The sequence below is a fragment of the Rhinatrema bivittatum genome, chromosome 1 (assembly GCF_901001135.1).
Source record: "Rhinatrema bivittatum chromosome 1, aRhiBiv1.1, whole genome shotgun sequence".
Taxonomy (NCBI): domain Eukaryota; kingdom Metazoa; phylum Chordata; class Amphibia; order Gymnophiona; family Rhinatrematidae; genus Rhinatrema; species Rhinatrema bivittatum.
Genome location: NC_042615.1, coordinates 332,829,960 through 332,844,761, shown reverse-complemented (window position 1 = coordinate 332,844,761; position 14,802 = coordinate 332,829,960).

The following is a 14,802-nucleotide window of genomic DNA, read 5'->3' as shown; positions in this document are numbered from 1 at the left end:
ATGCCTCCTGCCCCGCCCCAAAATTAGTGCCACCCACCCGACATGCCCCGACACGCCCCCTTTGCCAAGCCCCGGGACTCACTCGTGTCCCGGGGCTTGCGAGCGCCGCCAAGCCTATGCAAAATAGGCTCGGTGCACGCAGGGGGGTTTGGGGTAGGTTTTCGGGGGGTACGCGCGTACCCCTTTGAAAATCTACCCCTCTGCGCTTTAGGGAACGGTATCAGAAACTAGTATACAATCAATCTGGGACATACTGGCGTGAGCCCTCAAGACGTGCTTTTAATCACGTTCGGTAGGATGTAGTGTGCACCAAATGTCCAATACATGTAGCTCTTTACATAAATATGCTATCCCCCTGTCCGATGAGGTCCTAGTAAGAGGTTGTGCTTGGGATCGGTCTATGCTCTGCTCATGTACGCAATTAAAATCTCCCAAAAGGATAAGTGGTCCCATTTGAATAGGAATCAACCTACTCACCAAGTTTTGAAAAAATTGATGAGAGTACGCATTTGGGGCATACTAGGAGCAGATAGTCACGGCACTGCCTTGTAGCCTTCCAGTAATTATAATAATTCGACCCATATCATCAGTGACTTGCTGGGAAAGCTCAAAGTGTAAATTTTTGTGAATTAGGATAGCCGTTCCAGCTTTGCGCCCCACTGCTGAAGAGTAATAACAAGAGCCTACCCAACCATTTATTTATTTATTTATTTTACTATTTTCTATACCGGCTTTCACGACCAAGGGTCACATCAAACCGGTTTACATTTAACAGAGCGTGCATTGTACAGAAAACTCGAGCAACTATAACTGGTGCAGGAATTGCAGTTACAATAAACAGGGAAGTACACAACTGGGAGCAGAGGAAGAAGAAGAAAAGAGATTGATTGATAACAAATTATTTACAACGAATATTTACAGAGATGCAAAATTAAATCCAAAGTGGACTGAATGAAGTCGTGAATGAGGTTGATGATAGAGTGATGGTGTTTACACCCATTTATAACAATGTGTTTGTGAAGATGGCGTGAAGATGTTCGTGAAGATGGCATGGGCCATGTCTGGCCATGGCCGGCGCCATCTTTAAAGATGGCGCCGGCCATCCAGTGCTCCTACCATGTGACAGGGCCGGCCAATGGCACGGCTTCCCTGTCACATGGTAAGGGCAAAGGGCCATCGGCGCCATTTTTATTAGTGGCAGCCGATGGCCCGAGAGCGGGAGATCACTCCCCAGCCCCCACTGGACCACCAGGTAATTTTAAAAGGTTTTGGGGGGGTTGGGAGGGTGGGGGAGGCTAAGGGGTAAGTTTTAAAGGGTCGGGTGGGTTTTTTTTTTATCGGGCCATCGGCGCCATTTTTATTAGTGGCAGCCAAAATGGCGCTGATGGCCCGAGAGTGGGAGATCGCGCCGGGACACCCCCCCCCCCCCCCCGCTGGACCACCAGGTAATTTAAAACATTTGGGGGGGTTCGGGAGGGTAAGAGATTTATTTTAAAGGGTCGGGTGGGTTTAGGGGTTGTTTTGGTGTGCCGGTTTTCCCGCCCTCCCCCCAAATAACTCCCACACCCGATTAACAATTTTTCACGATAAATCGTGGGAATTTGTATTGTATCGCGCACTCTAACGATTTTTGATGATTTAAAAAATATCGGACGATTTTTTAAATTGTCAAAAAATGATTCACATCCCTAGGCAATAACTAATTCATTATAAACAAATGCTAAGAGAAATTAGGGAAGCTAACCAAATTTGTAGTACAGTAATAATGGGAGATTTCAATTTCCACAATATTGATTGGGTGCGTGAAATGTCAGGGCATGGATGGAATAAAAGACAGTTTTATGGAGCAATTGGTTCAGGAACCACCGAGAGAGGGAGCAATTTTAGATCTAATTCTTGTTGGAGCTCAGGATTTGGTGAGAAAGGTAACGGTGGAGGGGCCTCTTGGCAATAGTGATCATAATGTGATCAAATTTGAATTAATGACTGGAAGGGGGACAGTAAGTAAATCCACGGCTCTCGTGTTAAACTTTCAACAGGGAAGCTTTTGATAAAATGAGAAAAATAGAAAAAAACTGAAAGGTACAGCTACAAAGGTAAAAATTGTGCAACAGGGGTGGATGTTGTTAAAAAAATAGCATCATAGAAGCACAGTACAGATGTATTCCACACATTAAAAAAGGTGAAAGGAAGGCAAAACAATTACTGGCATGGTTAAAAGGTGAGATAAAAGAGGCTGTTTTCGCCAAAAGATCTTCATTCAAAAATTGAAAGAAGGATCCATCAGAAGAAAATAGGATAAAGCATAAGCATTGGCAAGTGAAATGTAAGACACTGGTAAGACAGGCTAAGAGATAATTTGAAAAGAAGTTGGCCATAGATGCAAAATCTCACAATAAAAACTTTTAAAAATATATCCGAAGCGAAAAGCCTGCGAGGGAGTCGGTTGGACTGTTGGATGATCAAGGGGTTAAATGGGCACTTAGAGAAGATAAGGTCATTGCAGAAAGATTAAACTATTTCTTTGCTTCAGTGTTTAGTGAAGAGGATGTTGAAGATATACTCATTCTGGACAAGGTTTTCATGGGTGATGATTTAGATGAACTGAACCAAATCATGGTGAACCTGGAAGATATGGTAAGCCTGATTGACAAACTGAATAGTAATAAATCACCTGGACCAGATGATATATACCCCAGGGTTCTGAAAGAACTAAAAAAATGAAATTTCAGGCCTATTTCCATTAATTTGTAATCTATCATTAAAATCAAACGATGTACCTGAAGATTAGAAGATGGTCAATGTAACCCTTATATTTAAAAAGGGATCCAGGGGTGATCTGGGAAACTATAGACCGGTGAGCCTGACTTCATTGCCGGGAAAAATCGTGGAAACTGTTATAAAGAATAAAATCACAAAACATTTAGCTAGACATGGTTTGATGGGATACAGCCAACATGGATTTACCCAAGGGACATCTTGCCTCACAAATCTACATTTTTTGGAAGAGATGAATAAATATTTATTTGGATTTTCTGAAGGCATTCAACAAAGTCCACATGAGAGGCTTCTAAGAAAACTAAAAAGTCATGGGATAGGAGTCAATGTCCTTTTGTGGATTGCAAGCTGGTTAGAAGACAGGAAACTAGAGGTAGGATTAAAGGGGATTAGCATAAGGGGATTAGTGCCTCTACAATGCACCTCCAAGGCAGAGTGAAACTAATAGCGCTTATCACATGCAAATGCATGTGAATGAGGCTATTAGCTATTCACTCCCTATGCAAAAAAAAAAATGTGCGTCTAGGACGCACATTTTAGCAATCAGAAATTAACGCCTTCCCGGAGAAAGGAATGGTGCTTCTGTGTGTAAGACAGGGCTTTATACCACCAGCTTCCAGGCTGGCCTCCAGCCTGTGGCACAGAGTCTTCCTATCCAGAGACCTGTCGCCATGCAGGCCACCATAGAAACAGAGACCCGACACTGCGTGTCCATGACCTATGGCAGTAGCTATTTAAGCGCACACCATCCATACGCAGCAGGGTGTTTTGACCAATGACTATGGGAATAAAAAATATGAAATTTTATCCTAGATGGGATCTAAAAAAAAAAAAAAGGGTACTATAATGGGGGAAACGAGGTACATATCCCTTCTAATAGGAAGACATACTTTTTAACATACTTGGGACCTTATTTTCCAAGGCTATCGCAGGCTTGCGCTAACAGCGCAAGCCTGCGATAGCTAGCGAAGGTAGCGCATGCCTGCGCTACCTACAGTCGGCCCCAGAAGAGGAGGAGTCGGGGCGTCACCGGGGCCGACTTGTGACGATGGCACGGACAGTGAAAAGGTAAGGGCCTTTTCGCTGCCTATTTCGCACCCAATAACTACACCTTCTATGGTGTAGTTATTGGGCGCGGTGCCGGCAGCGATCGCACAGCGGAGGTGCGATTGCTGCCGGCTAGCACAGGACCGCCTTCCCCCCCCCCCCCCGTTTCGGCCCCCCGCCCCTCATTACCACATTTTTCTAAAGTATCACAGGCCTGCGATACTTTAGAAAATGAGGCCCTTGGTCATGCGGCCTATTTGATCAAACTTTTTCTTTTAATATCTTGCAAATATCTAGGTGTGTGCTACAGGTATTAACAACCTTTATGTTGGGATTCTGCCAGTTTAAAAAAATGAAATGTGATAATACATATACCTCAACTTTTGTGCTGGTACCGCAACTTTTGAAAAGTTGGATGAAAGATGAAATTACTGAATTTTAAGCATCCCTCTTCTGGAAAATAAAATTTATCAAAGTGGGTAGAGACAAATACTAAAGCAAAAAAAAAATAAAATTAAAGTATTTAAAATGTTCGTCTCAGCAAAATCACAAATTTAAGATACTGATGCCAGGTGGGGTTTGGTTTTTTTTTTGAAGCATAATTTAAGCATGAAGACTAGAATAGTTTCAATCTGAAACGGTTTTGCTTTTTTTTTTTTTTAAAGCCTTTAGAAAATGTATATTTTTAAATGACTAAAAAGGGAAGCTGACTAAGGATGTCTTTCTGTTCCATATCTCTGACATGAATAATCATATGACTGATAGCTTGAAGAAAGACACTTGCTTTATTGTCTGAAAGCATAAAACAAAAGAAGCTGTACGGTGTGGGTGGCTGTCCCTTGGGAGGACAGAACCTGAAGGAAGGGTGTCATTTCGCCTTCTGATAGGAATGTGTTTTTTTAATTTAACGGTTGGGAGCATTACTTTCACTTTTAGTAAAAGTGAAAAATCATGCTGCAAGTCTGAAAGCAAGGTGCTTCTGTGAGAGTGTAATGTGTATGTCAGGGAGGGTGCTTGTGTGTGTCAATGTGTGTGTGCGAGAGAGATGGAGCATGTTTTTGGCTGGCTTGTGGCTGTGAGAGAGGGCATGTGTGTGATTGAGTCTGTTTGTAAGTGAGATAGAATATGTGTGTGGTTGAGAGCTTGTGTGTAAGTGAAATAGAGAGAGCATGTGTGTGATTAAAATCCTGTGTGTAAGTAAGAGAGAGCAAGAGAAATGTGTGATTGAGAGAGACTGGCCAGAGAGGTGACGTGTGTATGTGTGAGAGAGACTGATCAGGGAGATGACTGGTATTTGTGTGCTTGTGTGTGCGTGTGTGTGTGTGTGTGTGTGTGAGAGAGAGAGACTGGTTGGGGAGATGATTGGTGTGTGAGAGACAGAAACTGGTCCTGAGGGTGTGACTGGTGTGTGTGTGTGTGTGTGTGAGAGAGAGAGAGAGAGAAGAGACTGGTTGTGGTCCCTAAGGAAGAGGACTGTGAGGCCACCTTTAGCAGCTACTGCTGCTTCTGGTGTGGCCTGCAAGGGAAAGGAGTAGGAGAACTTCTGGAGAGGGTAAGTAAAGGTGGCTTTTTAAGTTCATTTTTCTTGATTGACTACCATTTTAATTATTGGGTAGTATGTGATGTGTCTGCTGTTTGAAATATTTTATTGGTGTTTGGTAAAGCTTTCAAAATTTGCATGAGTCTTTAATTATTGGATATTCTATTCATCAGCTGTTTTGAAAGTATTTTATTTGTATGATGTTATAATTATGATTAATGATTTATATATGTTGATTTTATTGATTTGTTTCACGAGGAATGGTGAAATTTTTGTTTTTCCATTGTTACACTATAGAGTCTGGTGTGATGTATTTTACAGTTCAGTTTTTGTCTGCACATTTCTATTTATACTTTATGTGGCTTTATTCTGTATTTGGTGAGGGTTTGTGTTCTGCATGCAAAGACTGAGATGAAGCATTCTTTTAGCATGTGGTTTCTCTGTAGGGATCTGTTGTAGCGTGGCCTGTTCTGTTTTCCTGATAGGAGGTGTATTGATATTTTAGATTCTGGTGTAATATTTATTTATTTATTTAGGGTTTTTATATACCGACTTTCTCGATATGCAAATCAAATCAAGACGGTTTCCAAAGAACAAAACTTTCGCCGTAAGGCGTTACATTAAACAATAGAGTATTGAACAGGTAACGTTCGGGTTTACATTGTGGTATTCTTTTTCATAGGTGGGGTTGTTATTCTTTGAGTGCTTGCAAATAGTACTGTGTTGATATGGGAGGACCATGCCGAAATATATCACAATAGGTATGATGCCATATGAATTCCAAGATGCAAAGTTTTCTTGTTGACATCACAACAATGCATGAAATTATCACAACAACTTGTATATTAATTTTACCTCAGAATGTCATTTTTCATGTAAAATATGTTATAAATGCATAATTTAAAATTGTGTTTGGGGAGGGGGTGCCAGACTGTAAGGTTTGCCTAGGGTGCCTACTACCCTTGCACTGGCCCTGGGGAGGAGTGAGTTCCAAAGAACAGGGCCAGCTATGGAAAATGCTCTCTCATGGGTTGCAAGAACCATGCTTGTTGCTGTGATGGAACATTTATAAAATGCTGACTGGAGGATCGTAGTTTTCTTGATGGAGTGTAAAGCCTGAATGTGGCATTTAGCTAGGGAGATGTAATATTATTCAGAAGACCGTGTATTATAATTGCTAGTTTATATTGCACTTGTCAATAAACTGGAAGTTAATTTCATTTTTTCAGAATTGGAGTGATATGACCATGTATCTTTGCACTGGTCAGAAGGTGGGCAGTGGCATTCTGAAAAATTTATAATGCTCTAATTGTATAATGTGAATGATCAGTAAATAGGGAATTACTATAATCAAGTGATGAAAAAAGTAGGGCTTGAAGTACTGTCCTGAAGTCAGATGGGTCAAAAAATGGGTTAAGGTGGTAATGCAGTTTGAGTTTGGCAAAAGAGGTTTGTACTATTGTTTTCGTTTGAGCTTGCATAGATAAAGTTGGCTCAATCATGACGCCAAGATTCTGCACTTTTTGGGAGATATGAATAATCTGGTTGTCAAAAGTGAATGTAGTTTGGTGGCGTGGATCAGCTCTATAAACTGCTCTCTGTTTTCCTCTTTTTTTCTTAAGTAATGCCTTCTAAACGTAAGGGGAAGGTGAGTGTCTTCCCTCCAGATACTCACCTTTTTCTCGGGTAGCAGCTAATTCCATCTTTTGCATCTGGACTGGCAGCATCTGTGGGGGTATCCAGCCCAGTTGCATTGTCAGGTGAAGGAGCACCCGTCTCGCCTGGGATAGTACTCTGAGTCCCCTGGATCTTCGGCTCCCATTTGCTCCTGGAGTTGCTGAATCTCCTCTGCTGACCCTGGCGCTGTATGATAATGCTGTGTCAGCACCGGGGGGGAGGGGGTGTCAGAGTGGAGTCTCGTTGCTTCAGCTCCCACTCTCTCTTCATGTATTCGAGGACTTGGGGAGTCCTGGTTTAGCTTCGTGCACAGCCAATTCTTCCCCTGCTGAGACCAAGGAAAAACTGGTGGAGACTGTTACACCAACGGCGAGAATTGTTTCAGGTACTTTGCTTCCTGGACATCTCGGTGAGTTCTCTGTATTACCAATTGAGCTGGCGGTGGTAACCTTAGAAGCCACATGGGACCTAATTGTAGGCTTCAGTTTGAATTGAATGCAACACAAAAATTGATCACCTTTCTACCAAAGTTGATATTATGGGGATTAAATATGATGAACAGCTTTGTGATTTAAAAGCCCAGGTTATGACTTCTGAGTTTGCTATCTCCAAAATCCAGTCCTTTAATGTGAAGGTGGTTAAACATTCAAATAATTTCTCTTGCAGACTGGACTCACTTGAGAACTATACTCAGTATCTAAATCTTCGTTTCCTGAATTTTCCAAAGGTGGTGGGGGAGGATCCCTATTTTACCTTGAGGACATATTTCCTTGAAATTCTTTAGTTTGATGCTAATAAAGTTCCTTCAATAAATAATTTTTTTTTCTTCCTGTGATTAACAAAGTGAGCTCTCCTCAAGATGAACATACTGATGTTTTTGGAAATGTAACTCTAACGCTGAGAGTTACGCTTCTTGTTTCCTTTATTTCTGAACAAGAATTGAGTGAGGTGATAAAAAGATATTTCAGAAATCTCTCTTCTCTCTTTTATGGCCAGATGATTTGTATTTTTCCTGACTTTGCTTGTTCTACACAAGAGAGGCAGAGAGATTTTCTTGCTTTCAGGTCTCAGGCCATATCCTTGGGGTGTTCTTTTGTGCTTAGATATCCCTGTAAATATCTAATTCGATTTTGCAATGAATGTTTTGTGTTCTTCCTGTCTGAACAGTTTAAATCCTTTATTAATTCCAGGAGTATTTTGTTTTCTTCTCCTGGGAATTAACAGTCCTGTATTGTTCCTATAGCACATATTGTTCCTATAGCACAATTGAAATGCTGTCATTATACACATTATGCAATTTCTAATTTTATCTTTTTTTCTTTTGTATCTCCCAGTTATTACTGTCCCCCCTCAACATTTATCTTTTTGTAAAGATAATTCATAATTAGATATATTTTCTTTGTATTATTTAACCCGGGCAGCCACAACTGCCCTTCGCTGTGGAGGAAGGAGGGAGGGGAGGACGTGGTAACACAGCTTACATATATATATAATACAAAATGCACTCAGTAAACCAAAACCAGATGTGGGGTAAAATTGGCCATAGCTTTATTACAATAAATGGTGTTATAAACTTCATACCCGAGCCATAACATAGGTAAACTATCCGAGAGTCATCACTGTGCAGACAGCACAGCACCTCCAGCCCCGGGCCCACCACACCAAGCAAGGACCTTTGCCACACGGGAGAAAATCACAGGGCGCTCCGGGCACCTGTTGTGTCCAGGCAAGGTGACTTCCCCAAGGAAGGGTGTGGGCATCCGGTCTGCTGCCACACTGGGGCCAGCGGGCCCTGGTGACAGACAACCCCCCCACACATTGATGCTGTTTATTATGTGCTGTGCACTGTCACTAGGGCTAGGGACCTTTCAGGCGAGGGCCGGGGACCAACAGGACTCCGTGTATGGCACATTTCAAGTTGGCCAAGGGCAGATCCTGTCCCATATCTGAAAGTTGTACCCCATTGTTGCAAAACAGGGGTGAGCAATCAGCGCACATCCAGACTTGATGTCTTATGTTCACGCCACCCCGGCGCTTGACAAAAGTCCCAATTTGTTTGTTCAGTTTTCCTCATCCAATGCATCCAGAGTGGTGAGTCTAGAAACTGGCAGCGAGGGATGATCTTTGACCAGATGAGATTGGTACTGGGCATTAAGGATAAGATGACAGCAATGCCACTCCTCATCTATTAGCAGGCGCCTGGGCGTTACTCCCAAGTCATTGCCTCCAAGATATATGACCAGAACCTCTGGGGGGTGAACTTCATCAATTGCGGCCGAATCAGGGGAACCAACTGTTCGCAACTCATGCCCCGTGGCCCAGAAACGACACTATGCCGTCTCTTGGCATAACGCCCAGCTGCCGACTGAGGGTATTTCTCTTGGTCCGCTATTCTTCCAAAATACAAAAGAAAGTCCCATGATCCAAATCACTTGACACTGCCGATGAGGGCCAGAAAAACATAAAGGGGCGGATTTTAAGAGCCCTGCTCGCGTAAATCCGCCCGGATTTACGCGAGCAGGGCCTTGCGCGCCGGTGCGCCTATTTTACATAGGCCTGCCGGCGCGCATAGAGCCCCGGGACTCGTGTAAGTCCCGGGATTTTCCGAGGGGGGCATGTCAGGGGCGGGGCGGAGTGGCGCGCCGTTTTCGGGGCGGGACGTGGCGTTTCGGGGGCGGGCCCGGGGGCGTGGTCGCGCCCTCCGGAACCGCCCCTGGGTTGCGTCTAGGCGCGCCAGCGGCCCGCTGGCGCGCGGGGATTTACTTCTCCCTCTGGGAGGCGTAAATCCCCCAACAAAGGTAGGGGGGGGGGGTTTAGACAGGGCCGGGGGGTGGGTTAGGTAGCGGAAGGGAGGGGAAGGTGAGGGGAGGGCGTTAGCGAATTCCCACCGAGGCCGCTCCGATTTCGGAGCGGCCTCGGAGGGAACGGAGGTAGGCTGCGCGGCTCGGCGCGCGCCGGCTACACGAAATCGGTAGCCTTGCGCGCGCCGATCCAGCGTACTTTTGTTTGCGCCTGATGCGCCTACAAAAGTACGCGAGGGCGCCCTTTTTGAATATCTACCCCAAAGTGTTAGTGACGATGTCATAGGGGTATGGGATGGGAGAGCACACTGGTGGGATACGTGAGTCACTGCCAGCACATAAGGTGCAATCGGATGTGGGACTTCACTCCCTTGCTTGATGTAGGATAGTTGTGCTGGGGAACACCATTTTCCAATACGCTGGATGCAGTGCCTGGCAAATCTGATGCCACTGCACTTGAGGCCACCCTGATTTGGATGGAGTGAGTCCTGAACTGCTCCGGCTTCAAACTGGCCATTTCCAGGGTGCACTTGAGGACAGCATTGAACTGGTATTTGCTCAGAGGGAGTGTGTTAGCATGCAATAAGAATTGTACCCCCTGGTGGGTCTGGCCATCCTATATTGCACGGTTTTGGCCACCAGGCACGTGGGCAAGCCTGGCACATGCTAATGCAACATAGAGGTGGATAGGGATTTATAAACCCAAGTTACCACCTACCAAATATGCAACAGAGTAATGTCCTTAGTATTAAAGCAGTCAATAGTAGAGATGTGCATTCGTTTATCACGAATTAGGCAATTTCAACGAAATTGCCTAATTCGTTGTGGTTCGGAGGGACCTGAACCACGAAACGGATTTTCCCCAAGCTTCGGGGAAAATTCATTTTTTGGGTTAGTGCAGGGGGAGGGGCACATTTATTAAAAAAAACAAAACAAAAATACCTCACCCCAACCCTTAAAGTCTTGGGGAGGGATCGGGATGGGGGGGGGGAGGGGTGTAAGAAAGTAAAATTTAAGGGTTGGAGTGGGTTTTTTTCCCGATTCATGTTTTTTTTTTTAATTTGTTTTTCTGGTTTCGGGTTCTAGTTTCATTTTTGGCAAAAAATGACCCGTGGGAAAATGAGTTTTCCCACGAAGTGCCCGAACTGAAACCCGACCCGAGCCAGAAAAACGAATCTCATCTCTAGTCAATAGGCTTCTCTGAAAAAAAAAAAAAAAAGCAGATAAAGGAACACTGCCAACCAAAAGAGAAGCTTCACATGCTGAGGAAATTGATAATAAATTCATAAGTTCATAAGTGGATCAGCTATAGAAGGAACATTACACTTTAACTGAACATCAATTCCCCTCTGCTCTTGTAAGGGAGACTCGCTACCCGGAGAACTGTTCTATATTGGGGTGGTGGTAACTACTTCTGGTTGAAGAGGTGGTGAATTCATGCCTGTATGAAGGGAGGCCTCTGAAATCGAGGACGATTCCCCCTCACAGGCTACTATGGCTTCCTCAATTTGCTAGGTTAGATGACAATCCATCGGACCTTGGACGGTGGGAGATGTCATATAGATCGTAGCCTTCCTTTTCCTTCCCATGAAGAAAAAAAACAACCAGAGAAAAATCCATGCAAAGGGGCATGCCTCTTTGGCACGCGGCTTTGGCAGCACACCAGTGGGTGCGCACCACTGCCACTCAGATGAACTAGGTCATTGGGCAGGGCCTCCCTCTGACGTTAGCACCTCAGCTTAGAAGTATTAATGGGGAAGGGGAATCTTACCACCGGCTCCTGGCTCTTCTCTAAATCTCGCTCAGAACACTGCTGCTGCCCAAACAAAAAAAAAAGGGTGAATAATTAAAACCTGTGTTCCCCTATGTGCTATTTGATAGGTGACGAATTGATGGCACTTTGACTTGACAACTGTTGAAGATAATTTATCAGCCACTTTGTTTAGTTTTAGTTGTTTCTGGTGGGTTGATTTTGTATTTGTTAAATTTTTTCTGGTTTAAAAAAGACAACTTTTGTTCTGTATTATAGACACTGATTTTTTCTAATCTTGATTACTATAATGCCTTGTTGTTGGGTCTTCTATCAAGCACCTTAGGACTGTTACAGATGTTACAGAATGCCATGGCAAGAATTCTGCTAAGAAGGAATAAGTATGAACATATTACTCCAACTCTCATAGTGTTGCATTGGTTACCAATAAACTATAGAATAGATTTTAAAGTTTTATGTTTTCTTCACAAATGATTATATAAAGAGAAAGTATAATGCTTAAACTCCATGATTCATTTATACACTCCACAATGTGATCTGGGAACTGCAAATAGGGGATTATTAACAATTCATCAGTTCGTTTGGCACATTTAAGTAAAGTTAGACATATCTATATCAATAGCTGGTCCTAAACTATGGAACTCAATGCCTGTTGAATTAAGGTTTCAGAATGATTTTACCACTTTAAAAAAAATGCCTGAAAACCTGGCTTTTTAAACTAGCCTACGAAGAAAAGGCTTAAAAGCTGACTCTATTCTCTTTTATAGTCCTGAAACTGGAATACTAATGAGGCATTCCATTTATTTTATGTTCCTTTTCTGTTTATTTTAACGTTAAATATTTCATAAGATTGATTTTACATTTTTATTTGTATTTCATTTTTATGTATTTTGATATATTATCTTATATTTATTATACCAATGTTTTCTTGTAATATTATACTTTCCGGTTATGTTTTATTATATTTAAAACATATTATTTATATTTATATTATATTTATATATATTTATATATATATTTATATATTTAAATATATTATTTATATATTATATTTATAATATATTTATATATATTATTTATATTTATATTATATTATATTTATGCAATTTTCTTACCATGCACTTGTTATAATTCTTTGTTCGCTGTATAGCTCACACCCTGTTTATTGTAAACCGGCATGATGTGATACCTTTCATGAATGCCGGTATAAAAAAAACCACTAAATAAATAAATAAATAAATAAATTTATTGTGAATCGCTGTGATTTTTATCTGATCAAGATATATAAATACTTCAAACAAACAAACAAATAAATAAATAAATAAGAATATTCAAAACAAGCAGAAGACAGAGGTCCGCTATATATGTTATTATCAGATGACACTCCACCACCAGCTCAAACCACAATGAGCAATTCACCCCTCCCCCTTAGATTCAGGCCTCTATCCTGAATAGATTTACTCTAACTCAGAGAATAAGTTTATTGTAAATTGCTGTGATTTTTATCTGATCACCCTTCCCCAGCACCCTGCTGCCTCTCCCCTACCCCTCCCCTCTCTTCCTACAAACAGCCTTTCCTTGAAAGTGCCATTGCCTTAACGTTCTCCTATACCCCTACCCCCTCCTTTCCTTTCCCCTCCTCGCTACCCCTCTCCCCCTTCTCCCTGCCCCTGCATTTAATATTAATATTGTAAATAAGTTCATATGTTAAGTTCTTAAGTGTACATGCATCCTTAACATCCTGATGCATACCTATTCTTAACATGGATAATCATCATCCAGTTCGTTTTACAAAGTTGTATCCCTGCTCGTTGACTCTCTCTATCCTTGTTCCTAGTTCATTGTAATATCGTTGACTCTCTCTATCCTCGTTCATTGTAATTTCCTTTCTCAGTTAATTGTGAACCGACATGATGTGTCCTACGAATGCCGGTATATAAAAATTGTTAAATAAAATAAATAAATAAATATAAATACTTCAAACAAACAAACAAATAAATAAATAAGAATATTCAAAGCAAGCAGAAGACAGAGGTCAGCTATATATGTTATTGTCAGATGACACTCTACCACCAGCTCAAACCACAGGGGTAGATTTTCAAAGGGTTACCCCCAAAAACCTACCCCTGAGCACGCTGAGCCTATTTTGCATAGGCTCGGTGGCACACGTAAGCCCCGGGACGTGCGTATGTCCCGGGGCTTTCAAAAATGGGTGGTCTGGGGCGGGGCCGGGGGCGTGGCAGTGGTTCGGGGGCAGTCCGGAATCCTCCAGCACAGCAGCCTGTGCCGGGGGATGGCGAGCAGGTGCGCGCAAGTTATGCCTGCCTCAGGCAGGCGTAACTTCGGAAACAAAAGGTAGGGGGGGATTTAGTTAGGGCTGGGGGGTGGGCTAGATAGGGGAAGGGAGGGGAAGGTGGGGGGGAATCGCAAAAAAAAGTTCCCTCCAACGCTGCTCCGATTTCAGTGTGGCCTTGGAGGGAATGGGGAAAGTCATCGGGACTCCCCTTGGGCTCAGCGCACGCAAGTTATAAAATCGGGCGTAGATTTGTTTGCGCCGGGGTGCACGAACAAATCTACGCCTGAGCTTATTTTTTAAGATCTGGCCCACAATGAGTAATTCACCCCTCCCCCTTAGAGAATAAGTATGGATGGACTCCTTTGCTTGCATAGCTCCGTTTATTTCATGTGAGAGAAAATATAAATTTTAAATATTCTTCTCTTCTCATGAAAATTTATAGGAGCCAGCCCATGGAACATTCTCTTCTTTTATTCTCTTTCCATTAAAATGGATTCAGAAAAAAAAGTACTATTTTGGAGTCTTTTCTCAGCCCTTTTAAAGATGTAGTGTTGTGATCGACATAGCATATTGCAAATTGCAGCACTGTTTATAAGTATCTTAGATAAGGTCTACCTACTGGGCAAGGACTCCAATACCCTCACCAACCACATAGACTTCCCCCCTCTCCCCCCAGTATTCATACATTCTCCATTAACTCTCACACACCTACACTACTGGGACCTTCCCGGATACCTGTACTCACACATCAGCACTCAGAAAAATCAATCAGCCTCATGTACCGTAATATCCCTGGAATAAAATGCACAGGAGACCAAAGTTATCCTAAATGTTGTATTGCCAAATAGCAATTTAATCATAGGTGTTTTGTGGTGGTGGTGCTGGTGACACA